The sequence below is a fragment of the Muntiacus reevesi genome, chromosome 10 (assembly GCF_963930625.1).
Source record: "Muntiacus reevesi chromosome 10, mMunRee1.1, whole genome shotgun sequence".
Lineage (NCBI taxonomy): Eukaryota > Metazoa > Chordata > Mammalia > Artiodactyla > Cervidae > Muntiacus > Muntiacus reevesi.
In genome coordinates, this window is record NC_089258.1 from 55,151,351 (window position 1) to 55,170,476 (window position 19,126).

Here is a 19,126-nt window from a genome sequence, read left to right on the forward strand (position 1 = left end):
GTAATATTCCACTGTATATATGTACCACATCTTCTTTATCCATTTGTCTGCCAATGGACACTTAGGGGTGATATGAATTTTGAAGTTGAGAAGCATGTGGAATGGTTAAATAGAAAATGAAAGTACAGTTGAATTTCTGTGACAATTGGTGCCCTTCCCCTTCTCAGCAGTTGTAACCAAAATAGTATTCAATCTCGAGCAAGAATTATATACCTCAAAACTGGTTTGCATGGACACAAACCAGAGAACATGTCATTGTATAGATCTTTTATTATTCTGCAATTTTCAGCCACTTTCCTTTGGCTTATTTGTGTGCTGCCAATAAATAAGAGGTACCACCAAATGGATATCAATTTGTTAAGATTTTTCTTTGGGGGGGTGGTGCACAAAGAAGACACAGGTGGACTGGATCTAACATCTAGAAAGCTGAGCTGCGCTGGTTTGTGAGTATGGCACGCTTGACCACTACCGTGTGTTACTTTTTCAAGCCAGCTCCAGAAAGTATTACATTTTTACTGAAGCATGTAAGCATTCTGCCCTGAAAGTACAGAAGAGGATGTGGTCAGGGCAATAAACAGTTCTATTCCAAGACATTAGCAAAGAATAAGTCCTGAAGGGTCAGAGGGTGAAGAGTGTGATTAACCAGGAATGCTTGATTCCTTAACTGAGACTGTAAGCATTGATTTACTACAAAAATAGTTGCATTATGATTGTGGATGATTTTCCAGTGCTGTTTTGAGTCTTTTATTCTTTTCAATAAGCCACCAAAACAGGTAATATTTCAAAGTATGCCATGAATAGTGTTGTGGAGAATTGGCTGAACTAAAAAATTAGGTGTGATCAGACTGGTAAAATGGTTTCAGTGAGCCATCCGTGGGGATGTGGAAGGACGTGATTATTCAGAATCCGTATTCTGACAGTATTCTGCTTATGGTTATTTTAGCCATAATTTAGCCTCTTTTGCTACAATTTCTTAATGAGATAGTTCAGATCTGTGTCCTGGTTTTACTCTTTTGCTTCTGCAGAAGCTGCCCTTTTCTGCCTCTCTGCCTTGGCTTGAGATGGCAGGATAACCCTCACCAGAGTACTCATTGTCCACAGTGAGTCATGGTGTGTATGGCCTGGTATGAAACACCCACTGCCAGGTTGATGAGTAGTGTTTAGGTCACAGAGACTGAAAAGAAAGTAAAGTCACTCAGTCACGTCCAACTCTTTGCACCCCCATGGACTGTAGCCTGCCAGGCTTCTTCGTCCATGGGATTCTCCAGGCAAGAATACTGGAGTGGGTTGTCATTTCCTTCCCCAGAGGATCTTCCTGACCCAGGGAATTGAACCCAGGTCTTGCACATTGCAGGCAGACTCTACCATTTGAGCTACCAGGGAATCCCTGTCACAGAGATTATTTCATGTCTTTTGTTGCCAGGCTTCAAAGGAAGTGTTTGTTATCCAAGATGTTCTGCAGTTCACTAATGGTAGCTGGGAAGATATTCTTATAACATTGTGATTCACTCTCCAAGTTCTGCAGATCCAACCGAAATGGGTATTATCCGGCCATTTGGGAGATCTAATGCAAAACCATTGACAATCTTGGGCATATCTGATGCCCTCTTTGTGGCGAGTTCTGCATTGTCTTGCTCAGAAATATCCTGAGGGGTGGTGGGACAGGGGTGGGGTGGGGGGACAGGAGTGGGGTGGGATCCTGTGTCAGACTCAAGCTAGCTAGTCAGGAAGGAGAATCTGGTCCACCTTCTTATTTTCAGCCCCAGGAAGTTATATAGACTGGTACTTCATGTCCCAGGAAGAAGAAACAGGATCCTCTGTTCCACTGCCTTGTATGACAGTAAGCCTTACTTCCATCTAAGATACATTCTGTCTTTGGGGGGTTTCTCTGGTGGCGCAGATGGTAAAGTGAAAGTCGCTCAGTAGTGTCTGACTTTTTGCGACCACATGGACTATACAGTTCATAGAATTCTCCAGGCCAGAATAGTGGAGTGGGTAACCATTCCCTTCCCCAGGGAATCTTCCCAACCCAGGGATCAAACCCAGGTCTCCTGCATTGCAGGCAGATTCTTTACCAGCTGAGCCCCCAGGGAAGCCCAAGAATACTGGAGAGGGCAGCCTATTCCCTTCTCCAGTAAATCTTCCCGGCCCAGGAATCAAACCAGGGTCTTCTGCATTGCAGGCAGATTCTTTACCGACTGTTCGATCTTTGGGTTGGGAAGACCCCCTGGAGAAGGGAATGGCAACCCACTTCAGTATCCTTGCCTGGTACACTGTAGTCCATGGGTTGCAAAAGAGTCAGACACGCTGAGTGACTTACATTGTCACTTTAACTTTGTCTTTCTAGTGGCTTATACTGAAGTTCCCAGGTTTTCACAGCCAACTTAACTATCGGAGCATATATGAAAATGTTTATAAAGTGTAAAACACTTTCTAAGCATCCTAGCCTCTCAAGTTGATCTTCTAGATATTTACCACTTGAATTGTTCTTAGATTGAGTTATCTGGATGCATTTCTTGTGTATTATTTTTAAAACTTTAATGGGAAATTAAATTCTAATAATTTGGGCATCATCTGTGTATTTCTATTTATTATTACTGGGCCAATATTTTGATGCTTATGGTTTTCTGGACCCCATCTGAGTCTGGTCCTTTGTACCTGACACCTTTTGCCAGTAACATAGCGGTAAATTGCCTCGCTTATGTAGCTCTTCATCTGCCTCGTGTTTCATGGTTTTTGAGTTGTACATACTGGAGAGGTTCTGTAGATAAAGTATGAGAGGGAAAAAGCATTATGTACATTAGTTGAAATTGGCATCATGTTGCCAAACTGTAATAAGCCTTAGGGGAGCTGAGTGTTGAGACTACTCAATTGAATGCTGCAATTTCCCATAACAATTTAAAAGGCCTGCAGGCATGCTAAAGTCCTAGCTGGATCTTTCAGTTAACACTCTGTAACATGACCCCAAAGCCTCATTTACATCACAGCAATTAAAATATATTCCACATTACATGTTTACTACCACAGACTGTAGAGGCAATCCAATGAAATGCGGCTATTTGCCAAAAATAATCACGGAAATCTTTCTGTTCCTGATTTCTTCTCTTCAAAGTGGTCTCACCACTTCATATGCTCAGAGGGGAATGGCAGGTGTGAAGTGAGAACAGGTTGGGGGTGGGGATAAATGCAAATCTAGACTAATGATAACTAGTAGTCATTACTACTTGGTTACTCACATGAAGTCAGATTAGTAGGCTAGGTGACAGGTGCCCATTATGCAAAATAATTACTGTTATCAGTGCTAATTGGCCCCCCTATTGAGAGTTAGAAGTGGAAGGATCAGAAATTAAATGAGTGTTGAAATAATCCACTTTCTGGTTGTAGAAATGCTGCCTCTGCAGTAGGACAGAAACACCAGTGCCCAGGTAGGAAGGTGATGGACCAGTAGACTCACCCTGGGAAGATGTTTCCTCAAAATAGAGTCCTTTCCTTCATTCTCCATCCAAATTAATTTTAAACTCCTCCTGGCATATGGAGTAGAACTATAACTATTAACTGATATCTTAACTCTTTTGTAATGAGATGAATAGCAAGCTCAATTATTTTAAAGCAAAGAAAGTGTCAGTAGTCAAAATTAGATCATATTTTCTCAACAGTGACTATCACGTTTTAGTCATGCCTTTCTTTCAAGCACAGAGCAAATGGACTTACTCCAAATTGTTGTGGCGGCTTAATATTTATTGAGTAGCCACAATTTGCTGGCTTACCCTGAAAGTGCGGTTTTTTGCAATTGTCTGGAATACATCATCAAGGTATGAAACGCAGTGGCAGAAGTCCAGCTTCTCCACTTGGCAGGCAGTCAACGGGAAACCAAGGAAACAGAATTTCTCATCTCTGTGCCTGTTGGAACACTCTCGCTTGCACTGCCCTTTCGTGGTCGGGAAGAGCGTTGAAAGACTCCTGTTCAGCAGATATCTGAGAAAGCAACTGTCTCATCTGCTTCATAGATGCATTTTCATCCTGTGCCTTGACTCATAACTAGTAACAGCAAAAAAACATTTTTCTGATTGGGCTGCTTGTGCCAGGGCCTTTGTGCCGATTATTGAAAGGGGTCCTCCTGAAGCAGACAGAGCTCCTTCCCTGGGTGGTAACCCCCCTGGGCCCCTCAGCAGGTGTCCCTGACAGGGTCAGCCTGGGTCAGGCCATCTGTCCCCAACTCATTCCATTTTTTACAAACGTTATAAATTATGTATGTATTTATCTTTATGATAGAAACATTCAGGAAATCTAGAAGGGTTGACTGACTGGATATACTTTTCCTATTTTTGCTTGACGATTTGGCTGTGTTTACACAAAGTCATAATATTTGAGTCTTTTATACATATGTACTTTAAGGTGTATGATTAAACTTGAGATATCAAAACAGTGCATTCCTACATGAGCCTCGACTGAGGCAAGCGTCTTTGTGTATCCTGATAGAGCTGGATGAAAATTTACTGAAAAACAAACAATAAATACCAGAAAAGAGAAATAGTAAAGAGAATTTAATCCTGATGACTTGCCAGACTGGTGATAAAGATGTTGGTCCTTTTCCCCACACTCATGGAGACTGAGTCCACAGCCAAAGGGTTGGATGTAGTCCATAAGAGAGTTTCCATAGTTCTTTAGGCACATCAAACAATAGGACTGAACCAAAGGCATTTTGAAGCCCTAAAGCAGCTCTGGAATGGCTCTGTCCCCCTTGCTTCACCGCTTCAAGGAGAAGCGCGGTTTGGGAATCTCTCTGTCCACGGCTCTGCAGGAAGACACGAGTTGAACGAGACCCTCACCTCCAGCGTGGAACCAGCATTTCTTGCTCTCCGGGGGTCTGTAAAGAAGGTGCCATTTGGGTGGTTTGGTACTTTTCAGACTGAGATGAAAACTATCTGGTGGGCAGGAGACAGAGGATATGTTTATTATAGTAATTTTGCCTGTGGGTTAGAGAGGCATGAAAAACTGCAGTTATCTTTATTCTCCAAGTTCTTGTGGGTAGTTATCAGGTCTCCACCTAGTTGTTACTAAAATAAAACCTCACATAGTTCTTTCAATCTAGAGACTCTTAATCAGTTTCATTGCTTCTCCTGAAAGTTTTTTCCTGGTGTTTGCTGACTTCGCTTTTTACTACCAAGACATAAATATTTGGATATCATTAGAGATGAAATCATTTTGAAATTATTCAATGTGGGGACTATTTGTTTCTTTTTTTGATAACATAGTATTTCTGAATAAGCTTGTAAAAATTCAAACCCCAAATCCCATTCAAACATTTTAGCAAAATGTTTCACTACAGATGTAGAATCTCTTACTCTCAACCTTGTAGAACTGAGCTTTTAGACATTTTTCTCCATCCCAGCTTCCACAGATAAGCCCAGTGATGCTGGATGTTATTTTTGGATACTGAACAATGTTTTTGAATTTAATTATAGTAACTGGTCTTATCAAGTCAACATTAGGTTATATGCCAATCACTGGGCAAAAATGCTGTTAAAACTACATCTCATCTAATCAGCATAATATCTCTATAAGATATCTCTATATCTTTATATGAAAGATATTGTTGGAAGCATTTTAGAAAATGAAAAGTAGAAAACCAAATCTCAGGGAGTTTAAATAACTTGTCCCAGGTTATAAGCCATATAAATTGTAAATAGCAGAGCTGGGCTTTTAGCCTCATCTGTCTGATCAAAACCTGATTTTCCACCCCAGTTGTATTAGTTTAGATTTTTTTTTTTTTTTTTTTAACCTGAAAAATTAGAGAACTTGTCGGTTCTCTTTCTGAGGTCTCTTCTATTTAGACTCCAGTGGCAGGCAGGCCTTCACATAGTGGCAAAAATGTAGACAAGCTTTAGGTCTTCATCTTCTCAGATTAGCAACTCTACGTTGGCTGGTTCTGAGTAGGCACATTCCCAGTCGCTTTGTCACATGTCCTGGAGCTGATCTTATTGGTCAGAGTTAGATCACATGTCCGTTCCTGAACCAATCACTGAGATTCTGTACAGGCAATTCCTTGACCCTAGGATGAGGGTCTGTTCTACATCAACCCCTGTTCAAGGGGTTAGGGGAGCATTTATTCAGGGAAATACAGGGCATTTAAATTTAAAAAAAAAAAAAAAAAAAAAAAAAACTCCTATGACCACAGTGGGGCTTCCCAGGTGGCACTAGTGGTGAATATCCTGCCTGCCAAAGCAGGAGACAGAAGACAGGCAGGTTTGATCCCTGGGTCGGGAGGATCCCCTAGAGGAGGGCATGGCTACCCTCTCCAGTATTCTTGCCCGGAGAATCCCATGGACAGAGGAGCCTGGCAGGTTACCGTCCAATCCATAGGGTTGCAAAGAGTCGGACACGACCGAAGCGACTTAGCAGCAGCAGCACGACCACAGTGGCTGTGATGTATGAGAGGCTTTCTCTTCTAGTGACTAAACCGCATGGGAGGGGAGATGAGCAAAGGGAATTATGACGGGGTTCTCCTCTGAAACATGTAATGTCAGAATGTGGTATTGTTTATTTCTTCCTAAATTGTCTTTTCCTCAAGGAAGAAGCTTGGAAATACTCCCAATATATTTGGCCTTTTTAACTGGTCTTGAATTTTCCACCTTTCTTACTCCTCAGGTGAATTTCACCTGGCTCTTCCTTTTGCATCCCTAGTACCATGATCTCTGCAAATTTAATTTTTTTGGTATTTCAGTGTGACAGCCTTCATTTCCTGGAGCCATTGAGGTCCTGGCACAGTTTGTCAAACTCTTTACTGTTGCTCCTCCCTCTCCACCCCTCCCCGCTTAAAAAAATTTGCTTGAGGGACTTCCTGGCTGTCCAGTGATTAAGACTCTGCTTTCAGGGTGTATGGGTTTGATCCCTCATGGGGGAACTAAGATTCTACATGCTGAGTGGGGCAGCCATTAAAAAAAAAAATTTGCTTAGCTTTTGTTTCTTGTTTATGACTTAAATCCCCTCTTGTTCTAAGGTTGGAAAGGAGAGCTAATGTTATGAGGACAGATTTGGAATTAACTGAAATGTGTTCAAATTCCACTCAGCTACTTCCTGACTCTATGTCCTTGGACGAATCAGTTCGTCTTTCCGGGTCTTCGTTCTCTCCTGTGAAAATGGAATTTATAATTCTTACCTTGCAAGCTTGCTGTGAGGATTAACTGAGGTCATATATGTAAAGCACCTGGCGTATTTTAAGCACTCAATAAATAATCAAGATTGAAATTAATAATTCATCAAGGAGCTTTTATGTCCACTCTTCAAGAGAGGAATATGCCCAGCACTCAGGGAAACAGTCCAAGCTCTTCATTTTAGAAGTCCCTCCAGTGGCATGAGGGTCCCTAACTGTCCCCAGGTCAGTAATACCCACAGGTCACTTTTCTGATACAGAAGCTGTAGGTGTCTTTCAACCATCCAAAAGGCTTGCATCTTTTCTCTCATTATGGCTAGAGGTTTGAATTTTGAGTCGATGCCCCACAGGCCTTCCAGTTTGGCAACTGTTTAGAGACTTGAATGAGAGAACGCTGTGTGGCCTTGCGATTCCCCGTCTGGCCACGCCCTGTGTGTGTCTGACTTCAAATCTTTCTATCAATTTCTCGTATTTCCTTACCTGTAAAACTGGCAAATATAAAAAACTTGATGAGCTCTTGTTAGAAATTGTAATGCAATGGGCAATCTAACATGAAAAAGTGTTTAAAGAGTGGAGGCTATTGTTATGGTTATGTATTTGATTGTGGGTGGCTGGCATGTCCGCTGGGGTAGACACGTATGTTTGAAGGTGTCATGACAGTCGATGACCCAGTTCAATCAGAACAATACATGGAGTGATATCAAGGTTGTCGATTTGGTTGCTCTATATCTAGCATGGGCTTCCCTAGTAGCTCAGCTGGTAAAGAATCCACCTGTAATGTAGGTGACCTGGGTTGGATTCCTGAGTTGGGAAGATCCCCCAGAGAAGCGAAAGGCTACCCACTCCAGTATACTGACCTGGAGAATTCCATGGACTCTATAGTCCATGGGGTCGCAAAGAGTCAGACACGACTGAGCAACTTAAAAAAAAACTAGTTTGTATTGGAGGCTATTTGAATAACACAGTCTGATGACAGTCTCATAGCAGTTTAATTTTTCCTCTGACTCTGATAGCATTACTATCAGTGTTTTCAAAGGAATGGCATTTTGAAACATAGGTGAATATAGTGGTGGCCTCTAGATTCAGGGTTCTGGCTTAAACCATCATAAAAACATCTAAATATATATGATGGATATTGGTTGATCCAGGCAGGCAGACAAATTGAGAGATATGATACACTTTGCCCTAAAGGTCTGGGAGATAGGAAAACTGCATTTGGCTTAGCTACTTTCGATTCTAGTGGGCCTCTTCCCAAATTATTCCAAGGGTGGAAATTATGACATTTTCTTGCAGTTTTTCAAGCCTTTGCAGCTATAGCCACATAACTGTATTAATGAATTTTACTATTATATTACTATTGTCCATTATTTTTATTAGGAAAAATAGAATCACTTTTAATTTAAAATTATGCAAGTGAATTGCTTTATTTGTTTTTAAATCACAGGTAGTATGTTCCCATTTTATATTACTGGGTAAATTAGCCTCATTATCTGTATTTTTTTTTTTTCTTTTTTGATCATTTCCAAGTTTCTGTTTCTTTCTACATATAAAAAATTTTGAAAGAATTTTTAATGATTTGATCAGACTCAAGCCACTTTTCTTATAGCCCCAGGCACTGTTCTATATATTTTCCAATTAAAAATTTCCCAGTATTCACACTTATTCAGTAGCTATTTTAGTATATTGCTCCTATTTGTTTCATTTCCTAAGTTTGCGTATTTGCTATCTATGCCTGAAGAATAATTTTCCATTTTAAATGAATAAGCTTCCAATTTATCATTTTTAAAATAACGACATAAATATATTTTACTTCAATGAAGCTGTTCATAATATGTCAGGTAGAAATGGGTTGCAAGATCATTTATATTAAATTATAAATTATATATTTCACACATATATTCATAAACACATGCATATAAAAATCTGAAAAGGTGCAACTAAAATATTGAGTAGTAATTTAATTTTTTTTTTGCTTTTTTCTGTATTTTCTAGTTTCTACAAGAATAAAGATTACTGTCTAATGGTGTCTGTTTTAAATGAGAGAAAAGTTAAGAACTGGGAGTGTACACTAAATGGTTTTGTGGGGTTACCCCCGCCCCCTCTGTCCTGATAGATGTCCCTACTCCCCAGGGGGCTGCAGCCAGCAGCTGGAGGTCATCCCCACTGCTTTCCTCCTCTTCCCCCTCGTTTCAGCCCATCGCAGTCTTCCTGGCGCCGTGCCTGTCTCTCCCATCCGTCCACCTCTCTAAACGCCCGCTGCCATCTCAGGTCCCACAGTCTAAGCACTCATCGTCTTGCCTGGACTCCTGCAAAACACCAGCAACTCTTCCCGTTTCTGCTCTGGACCTCCATCTTGGCTTTCTCCACGCTTTAGCCTGAGGAATCTTTCCACAGTGTCAGTCTGATGGATCATGTCAAACGCTCTCCAGTGGTCACCCATTGCTGGTGATACGGGGCTGAAGCCACTTAGTCAGTCCTCTGGGCCCCGGTGCGCTCTGGACTCATTCATGCCTCTCCTCCCTCCCTCTCTCTCTGCCCCAGCCCGGCTGGTGTTTGTCCAGCGAGCGCCGCCCCCTCCCTCCATCTGCTGTTGGAATGCAGTCTCTCTGCCTGCTCTGTTCTACCTCTTTTTCTGAGTCACATACTTGTGATCAGGCTAAATCCTTTCTCCAATGGCTCTTAGTCTAAATGTCAGGTAAGATCACTCCTCCTTTTGGCTTTCAGTCTCCATCCAACCCTACCTTCTATTCTCTCTCTTAGCAACTTGCAATTTTTTTGCAGCATTTGCTACATTTTCATTTGTAGATTTACTTGTGTGGCATTATTTAAAATCTGTCTCTTCTTTCAGAAAGAAGGGGAGTAGAGACTAGGTCTTGTTTATCTCTCCATTCCCAGCACCTATTGTCATGCCTGACATGCTTGGCGAATGAATTAAAAAAATGAACACTCTGCTTCCCTGGTGGCTCAGCAGTAAAGAATCCACCTGCAGTGCAGGAGACGTGGGTTTGATCCGTGGGTCGGGAAGATCCCCTGGAGAAGGAAATGGCAACCTACTTCAGTATTCTCGATCCCTGGGTCAGGAAGATCCCCTGGAGAAGGAAATGGCAACCTACTCCAGTATTCTTGCTTGGAGAATTTCACGGACAGAGGAGCATGCTGGGCTGCAGTCCATGGGGTCGCAAAGAGTTGGACACAGCTTAGCAACTAACACCTATACTTACCAGACTGCCATGTTCATAGGTCCACGTCAATGCATATAAATAGATCCATTGCATTCTTTCAATCGCTGCAGAGTGTTTCTCCAGCTGGTCTTGTCTTGCTCTTTCATCCAATCTGACTGTCTCTGCCTTTTAATTGTTTTGATCATTTATATTTGTATTTAATGCAATTGTTGATATGGTTAGTTTTCTCTTTTCCTTCCATTTACTCTTAACCTATTTGTATCTTTGTATCTAAGTATATTTCTTGGAAACAGCATATAATTTGGATCTTATTTCTTATTTTTTAAAAGAAAAGTACAACAGCTTTATTGAGGTGTGATGCACATACCATACAACTCACCCATTTAAAGTACAAAATTCAACAGTTTTCAATATAAAAAATGGTTGCTGAGTTGTACAACCATCACCACAGTCAATTTGAGAATATTTCCATCATCCCCAAAAGAAACCCTCAACTAGCATTCACTTCCCATTTCCCCTCAAGCCCCAGCTTTAGGCAACCACTAGTCTGCTTTCTTTTGGACTCTATAGTTTTGCTTAATCTGGACATTTCACTTTAATGAACTGATATCATCTATTATGAATGGCCTCTTTCTCAAAGTGAATTGTTTTAAAGTATATGCCACCCTGGCTGAGATCCCACCTGATTTGTGGTCTGCTCTTTGTTTACCTTTTTTTATATTGTTCCATCTGAAAATCTCTGCCTTGTGTGGAGTGTTTAGATCATTTACATCTAATATGATTATTGGCTTAGTTAGGTTTAAGTCTATCATCTTGCTACTTGTATTCCATTTGCCCCAAGTGTTCCCTGTTCCTCTTCTACTTTCTTTGGAAAGAATGCTTCCATTTCTTATGATTCCATTATTTCTTTTGTTAACTTATTGGTGATGGTTCTGTTTTGTTATTTTAGTGGTTACGTTGGGGTTTAAAGTGTACATCTTGAGTATAACAGCCTACCTTGAGGTTGGATTATGCTTCACATATTGTATAAAAAATTTCCAATGTTATACTCCTGTTTATTCACTCCTTCTTCCTCTGTGCTACTGTTGCGATAAATTTTACTTACACATGTTATAAAATCCACAGTACTTTAAGATTTTTGTTTAAACAGTCATCTAGTTTTAAAGAGATTTAATAAGAAAATATCTTATGTATTTAACCATATAACTACCATTTCCAAAGGCTATTTAATCCTTTTGTAGATCTATATTTCTGCCTGATGTCACTTTCTGCCTGGAGGACTTCCATTGTATTTCTTGTAATGAGAGTCTACTAGTGATTAACTTTAGTATGTCTGAAAAGGTAGTTATTCTGCCTTCATTTTTAAGAGATATTTTCCTGGCTTATAAAATTCTACAGTGACAGTGTTTTTTTTGTTTCGTTTTGTTTTTGTTTTTTTCCTTTCAGTACTTTAAAATGTTTCTCTAATGTCTTCTTGCTTACAGTATTTACAACAAGAAACTCTGTATTGAATATGCCTTTTTCCTGTGTCTGCTTTCAGACTTATTCCTTATTATTGAGTTTGAAAAATTTTAATCATAATCAAATGTGTTGGTATACTTTTTTTTTTATTTCTTGTGCTTGGGCTCCATTGAGTTTCTGGGATCTGTGGGTTTTTATAGCATTTGCCAAATTGGAGAACTGTTGGGTTGCTATTTCTTCAGGATTTTTTCTGTTTTATCCTCTCTCTCTTCTCCTTCATGGATTCCAATTACATCTATTGGCATATTGGCCTTTTGAAGTAGTCTCACATCTTACTGATGATTACTTAATTTTTTTTTAATCTTTCTCAGTGCTTCGTTTCATATAGTTTCTATTACTATAAATTTAGTTTGTTAATCTTTTCTTCCACAATATCTAATCTGCTATCCATCTTATCCAGTGTATGTTGCACCTCAGACATGGTAGCTCCATCTCTAGAAGTTTGATTTGGTTCTTTTTTTTAATTTATCTTTTCTGTTTCCATATAATTTTTTGAACATATGGAATACAGTTCTAATTGTTTTCATGTCCTTGTCTTTTCATTCTAACACCTCTGTCATTTCTGGGTCAGTTTCAATTGCTTGATTTTTCTCCTCATTATTTTCCCATTCCTTTGCATGCCAGATACTCTTTGATCGAATGACAGACGTTGTGAATTTTTACTTTGTTGAGTCCTGGTTATTTTTCTATTCCTTTAATATTCTTAAGCTTTGTTATGGGACAGTTAAGCTGCTTGGAAACACTTTAATCCTTTCTGGTCTTGCTTTTAAGAATTTTTTTTATTGAGACCAGAACTATGTTTAGTCTAGTGCTAATTATTCCCCACAACTGAGCAAGACTTTTTTGTGAGTACACTGCCTAATAAATTATGAGCTTTTTCTAGTCTGGCAAAAGTCTACACTATTCTTGGCCCTGTTGGAGCTCTGAGTACTGTTCCCTATAATTCAGTGCTCCTTTAGAGGAGCAGTTTGCCCCAGGGAGACATCTGGTAATGTCTGAGAACATTTTTTATTGTCACAGCTAGAGGTGCTACTGGTATCTAGTGGATAGAGGCTAGGAATGCTGCTAAACAACCGAGGATAGCCCCCAACAAAAAGAAATTTTTCCATCTAAAATGTCAGCAATGCCAAGGTTGAGCAACTCTGCTATAATCCTTTCAAAATCATTCCTTCTCTGGCCTCCAGTGGTCCCCTCACATGCATGTCAGTACTCTGTTGAATTCTCAAGAAGGACCCTCTACAGATCTGCAGAGTTCTTTTGCATGCAACTCCTTTTCTCCAAGACTTTGTTATGCAAATTCTTTACCATCTGTTCTACCAAATTTTCAGCTCTCTTTCTCTCTCTCTCTCTCTTTTTTTTTTTTTTTGCCACACCTCATTGCATATGGGATCTCAGTTTCCCAACCAGGAATGGAACTGGGCCCCTGCATTGCAAGCATAGAGTCTCAACTGCTGCCCCACTAGAAAAGTCCCTCAGCACTGCCTCTGTAGCTTAGGAAGTCAGCTAAGCTCTTCATGGGCACCTCCTTCCTGTGCTACAGCCTGGAAACTCTTTCAAGGCAGTGAGCAAGGGTAATCGAGGGCTCACCTATCCATCTCCCTTTCTCGAAGTTCACTATCCTTCATTTCTTCATGTCCATGTCTTGAAAACTTCATTTCATGTATTTTGTCTATTTTATTGTTGCTGCTATTCTATGTTTAGGCCATGCTATTTTATGTTGTGGCATGTGGGATCTTAGTTCTCCCATCAGGGATTGAATTCATCACCCTTGCTTTGGGAGCATGGAGTCTTAACCACTAGACTGCAAGGGTAGCCCCTGTTGCTGTTTTAGACAAGACAGAAAATCTAGTTCTAGTTACTGCATGTTGGCTGGAAGCAGAAGTTGACTTCTTAATTATTATTGCTATCAAATATTCTCTTTATCTCCTGTCTTGTGTCAAGAAAGCAACTTTTCTTGTTTCTAATCTTCTCAACCACTAATCATTCGCTATCTTCATTTCTCCCCGTGCCTATACCTCTCAATAAGCACTACTTTTGTTACTCATGATACACTCTCCATTCCCTATATTTTTCAGTTTGGTTTATGTTTTAATTTTGTGTCTCCAACATGAGGTCCGCTTGTGTTCTTCTATTTGAAATTGTAAGCTCAAATTTTAGTTGTGCTTGAATTTAGCATTATTTTAAAAATCACATAACATGATTTTATTTTTGTACTTAATTATTTCAATTTTTTGATTTATAAATTTGTCTCAGGAAGCAAAATTTCCTCTGAAATGAACAATAGCAGTTGATTCCATCTTGTGTTCAATTAACAGTAATCTAGTTATTCAATAAAGGAAACATTTTGAAGTTCTTGTGGTGTACAAAGTTGTATTTACTGTTGGATTAACATAACTGGTTATAAATCAAAATACTCACTTATTAGGGAAAATATGAGTCATGAATAATAAAAGGCAAAGTTTTCTTGGTATTGTGTACAAATAACTTGGGCTTCCCTGATGACTCAGAGGGTAAAGTGTTTGCCTGCAATGCGGGAGAACCGGGTTCAATCCCTGGGTCAGGAAGGTCCCCTGGAGAAGAAAATGGTAACCCACTCCAGTATTCTTGCCTGGAAAATTCCATGGATAGAGAAGCCTGGTGGGCTATAGTCCATGGGGGTAACAAAGAGTCAGACACAACTGAGCGACTTCACTTTCATCTTTCACAATTAACTTAATTTGGATCATTAACCTCAAATGTGCTGGGTAAATGAGCATTAAAATCTAAAATCTGCTCATCCCTTTAGGTGAGCTTTTCCAAACTATTATTAAGTGAGGAGGCAGTCTGTGCAGAAGATATTCAGGGCAATATTCAAGAATTTGTAATCCTTACAGATAATAAATAACAATGGAAGCAAGAGTGAGTTTGACCAAAAGGTTGCTTAATCCTTTGGGTTTGGACATTTGCTTCTATTTCAGTTGCTGTATCAACATAAGCTTACAGAATTTCAGACGCACAGATGATTTTGTCACCGGCCTGAGAGATTCTAATCATTGGCAGCAAGGGTTTTAAAAATATAGGAAGTCCAGTTAAAATCAGATTACTTCCTAAAGGTAACAATTTTACAATATTTCTTTGGAGTTAGGAACACGTAACAATACAATGTGATAATGTCCTAAGTTCTGTGGCCAAGTTTCAAATAATGTTGAAATAATGTATCTAAAATAGAGGATTTGATACCTAGAGTCCCTAAATCAGGACTATCTGCCCATTGATTTAATCTTTCAAATACTTTGCAAGATATTGAGGAAAAACAAATAGCCAAGTAATGATATTTGCTTAAGGCTAGCTGTGTTTTTCAGAGCAGTGCTATGTGTAGTAACTGAGTGGTTTTTCAAATCACCAATGAAAATTAACCAGATCAGTTTGATATTGTCATATACTTGCCAGTATATAGCCAGTTCAACCAAAAAATTTTGGTCCCCTTTCTCTCCAATAGTTTTCCTTCCCTTTCAAAGCTCCCACCCACTGATGAAGCAAAGGTCCTGTCGATTAACCTCTGTATGCTGAACATGCTCACGGCGCCCCTCTTCCTTGGGTAGGACTGTGCAATCGCCATCAAAGTGCTTTAACAATTTAGCGCCACTTAAGCAGCGGCATTTTTTTAACCTTCTCATCTTCAGCTTTGAGTGCTGGAGATAATGCAGAAAACTGCCTTTTGAAGTTTTATTGAACTCACTGACTTCCATCAGAAGCTATCAGTAGTTGCAAACGTTACAGTGTAAATTAAATCCTTGAAGAGTCTGAGCCATTTGCAACACTGGAAAGCGAGATGCTAAGGATTTTTTATTGCTTGGAATCCCTAAGCTGGAAATGTCTTTGTCTTTGATGTGTATTTGAATACTCTATCTTGATTTTCCATGACACTTTAGAAGTGCTTCACAAATAGAGAAAAGTCAGATATTTAGTGCTGGAGATATTCTATAAAACTCAAGAATACCTAAAATTATCTAGTACTAATTTATTAATGTTTAATTAGAATTGATTTATAACATGAGTAGCATTGCTACAAGGATGCATCTTTGCCACTGTCGATAAGTGTTCATATTACTACTTTAAAGAACTTACCAATTTTTGATTTATCTGATTTGGGAGACTGAAAAAAATATTGTATCATGGACTCTATAGTAAAGAAAAACTTTTACATTCAAAGATCCAAAGGGACAAAGAAAAAGATAGAATGGAAACATGTATGGTCTAACTTAGACATTGGCAATTTTTCCCTATAAAGGGCCAGACATCAAATACTTTAGACTTTATGGGATCATCAGATCTCTGTGTTAGTTTCGTAGGGTTCCAGTAACAAAATATCCCAAATCTGGTGGCTTAAACCAACAGAAATTCATTCTTTTTATTCTGGAGGCAAGAAGTATGGAATTAAGGTGTTAGAAGGGCCGTGCTCCCTCTGAGGTTCTAGGGAGAATCTGTTCCATGCATCTGTCTGGCTTCTGCTGGTTGCTGGCAGCACTTGGCATCACTAGGCTTGTTTCAATCTCTGCCTCCATCCTCACCTGGCCTCTTTTCTCCTTTGTTTGTAATTCTTTGTATCCAAATGCCCCTCTTTTCTCTGTATAAAGAAACCAGTCATTGAAGTTGAAGCCCATGCGAATTTAGTATGACCTCATTCTAACTCTATTATAACTATTAATATATAGACTATATTTCTAGGTAAGGTCGCATTCACGGGTACCAGGGGTTAGGACTTGAGCATATATTTTGGGAAACCACAATTTAATTCACTACAGTCTCTGGCCACTCTAACCACTCAATTCTGTCTTTGCAGCAGGAACACAGTCCAGGAGATTACATAAACAAACATATGTGCTGCATTCCAGTAAAACTGTATTTACAAAAGCAGGTCATGGGTCAGATTTGGTCAAGGGACTAGTTTTCCAATGCCTCGTCTAATTGAAACAAAACTGCAGCAGAGAAAGAAACTAGTTTTCCCTGGCATTCAGTTCAGTTCAGTTCAGTTCAGTTCAGTTGCTCAGTCGTGTCTGACTCTTTGCAACCCCATGAACTGCAGCACGCCAGGCCTCCCTGTCCGTCACCAACTCCTGGAGTTTACCCAAACTCATATTCATCGAGTCAGTGATGCCATCCAGCCATCTCATCCTTTGTCGTCCCCTTCTCCTCCTGCCCCCAGTCCCTCCCAGCATCAGGGTCTTTTCCAATGAGTCAACTCTTTGCATCAGGTGGCCAAAGTATTGGAGTTTCAGCTTCAGCATCAGTCCTTCCAATGAACACCCAGGACTGGTCTCCTTTAGGATGGACTGGTTGGATCTCCTTGCAGTCCAAGGGACTCTCAAGAGTCTTCTCCAACACCACAGTCCAAAAGCATCAATTCTTAGGTGCTCAGCTTTCTTCACAGTCCAACTCTCACATCCATACATGACCACTGGAAAAAACATAGCCTTGACTAGACAGACCTTTGTTGATTAGTCAGCTTATTTTTAAAGTATAAAAATGCATATATATTTGTATAAATAGCAACGTGTATGCATGCTCAGTCGCTCAGTATGCTTACCCTTTGTGACCCCACAGACTATAGCCCGCCAGATTCCTCTGTCCATGGAATTCTCCAGCAAGAATATTGGAGTGGGTTGTCATTTCCTCCTCCAGGAGATCTTCCTAACCCCAGGGTCAAACCCGCATCTCCTGCATTGGCAGGCATATTCTTTAGCACTGCACTACATGGGAAGTCCTATATATTGCAATACTTATTTTTTAAAAGTTGTCAATTTAGGGCAAGAGATGGAACCTATATAATGACTTCAAATCCCAAAATTCTGTTACCAAAGATGCTTAAGTTACAATTTTTTCTGGTCAATGAAATGCTTTTTGATGATTGTACAGTTATGAGAGTTTACATAAACCTTTCCTCCAAAGAGAGCAAGACTGTTTTGGAAACAAGATTTTCCTTTAACTCAGGGATATTTATTCACTGCATTACAAAAAATGTATCTGTTTCCCTCACTATGCATGTGTTCCCTGAGGGCAGGGACATTGTTTGATTCAGTGGTGTGTTCTCAGCATATTAGTCATTCAATAAATATTTATCTAAAGTAACTTTTGTTTGTTGGAATAACAACAGTGAGTTGGTGGGTTGCTGTTTTAATCCTATTGTATAAAAATACTCCGGTCACCATACCTTGAAATTATTTATTGTCTTAAATAGAAAGGAAAGCTACATTAAGGGAAATCCAATTTCTATTAAAAGCTATTGGAAGGATTGGTAAAGAGAAAATTTGAGTAATAAATCAGTAGTGGTCAGTGAAAAAGGTTCATCTTTTTAAAATAGGATCCATCAAAAAGAAGACAAAGGTAGGGATGTCAAGATACATTTCAACAACCAAGCTAAAGTATTAGCAACTGCTTTTAAGTGCCCAGCTCAAATCATAGCAGAGACATATGAAACCCCATGTGGGGTAGCTGTCAGTACGGGAGGGGTAGGATTTAGTTCAGTTGGCGAGATGGCAGGAAGAATATCCGAATTTTTCACACAGAGGCTCTGGAACTCGGGTCATTCCAGCTCAGAGTTTTCCCCATTTCCTCATCACTGGATAGAAGGCAGAAGTGAGAAAGTGAAAAGTATCAGGAGTTGGAATTTTGCTCAGAAGGAATCAAGACTTGTTGACAGTCAGCACAGATGTCAGCTGAGCCACTGTCAGTGAATCAGAGTTAGCTATGAGACTCCACGTTGGAAGCACAAGAAAGAGCAGGGTAATGTACATCCTGACGGCTGAGGCTGAAGAGACAGAGAGAAACTCCTTGGAAGAAGGGCTTTATAAGTGGAAGAAAGTAGCTATCTATGAGTCCCAGCACTAAGGACGTGGAACCCCAGAGAAAGACCAGGGGCCACTGGGAATCAATTGTTTCAAGTTGATTATGGAATTAGCCAAGTCAAGTTTAGGAAAGGAGTGGGGGTAGGGAGAGGCACGAGAGCTGAAGACAAGACCTTTGGGGCCTTCAGATTAAAAGGAGAGACAAAATGAGAAAGAACAAAGGCAAGAGAGGACAAATTAAAATGTGGATCAGCCCTGGGTCACTCTCCCTCTCCTGGGCTCGCATCTTCAGGGACAGAGGCCTTTCTGCCCACCCTAACCCCTGTCAGGAAATGTAAAAAAAAAAAAAGAGTAGGTAGGCAAAGAAACACTATTCACCCTGCTTCTTCTCACTCATTCTTGCTACTGGCCCTTGCAAGAAACTACCCCATCAAATTAGCTACTCA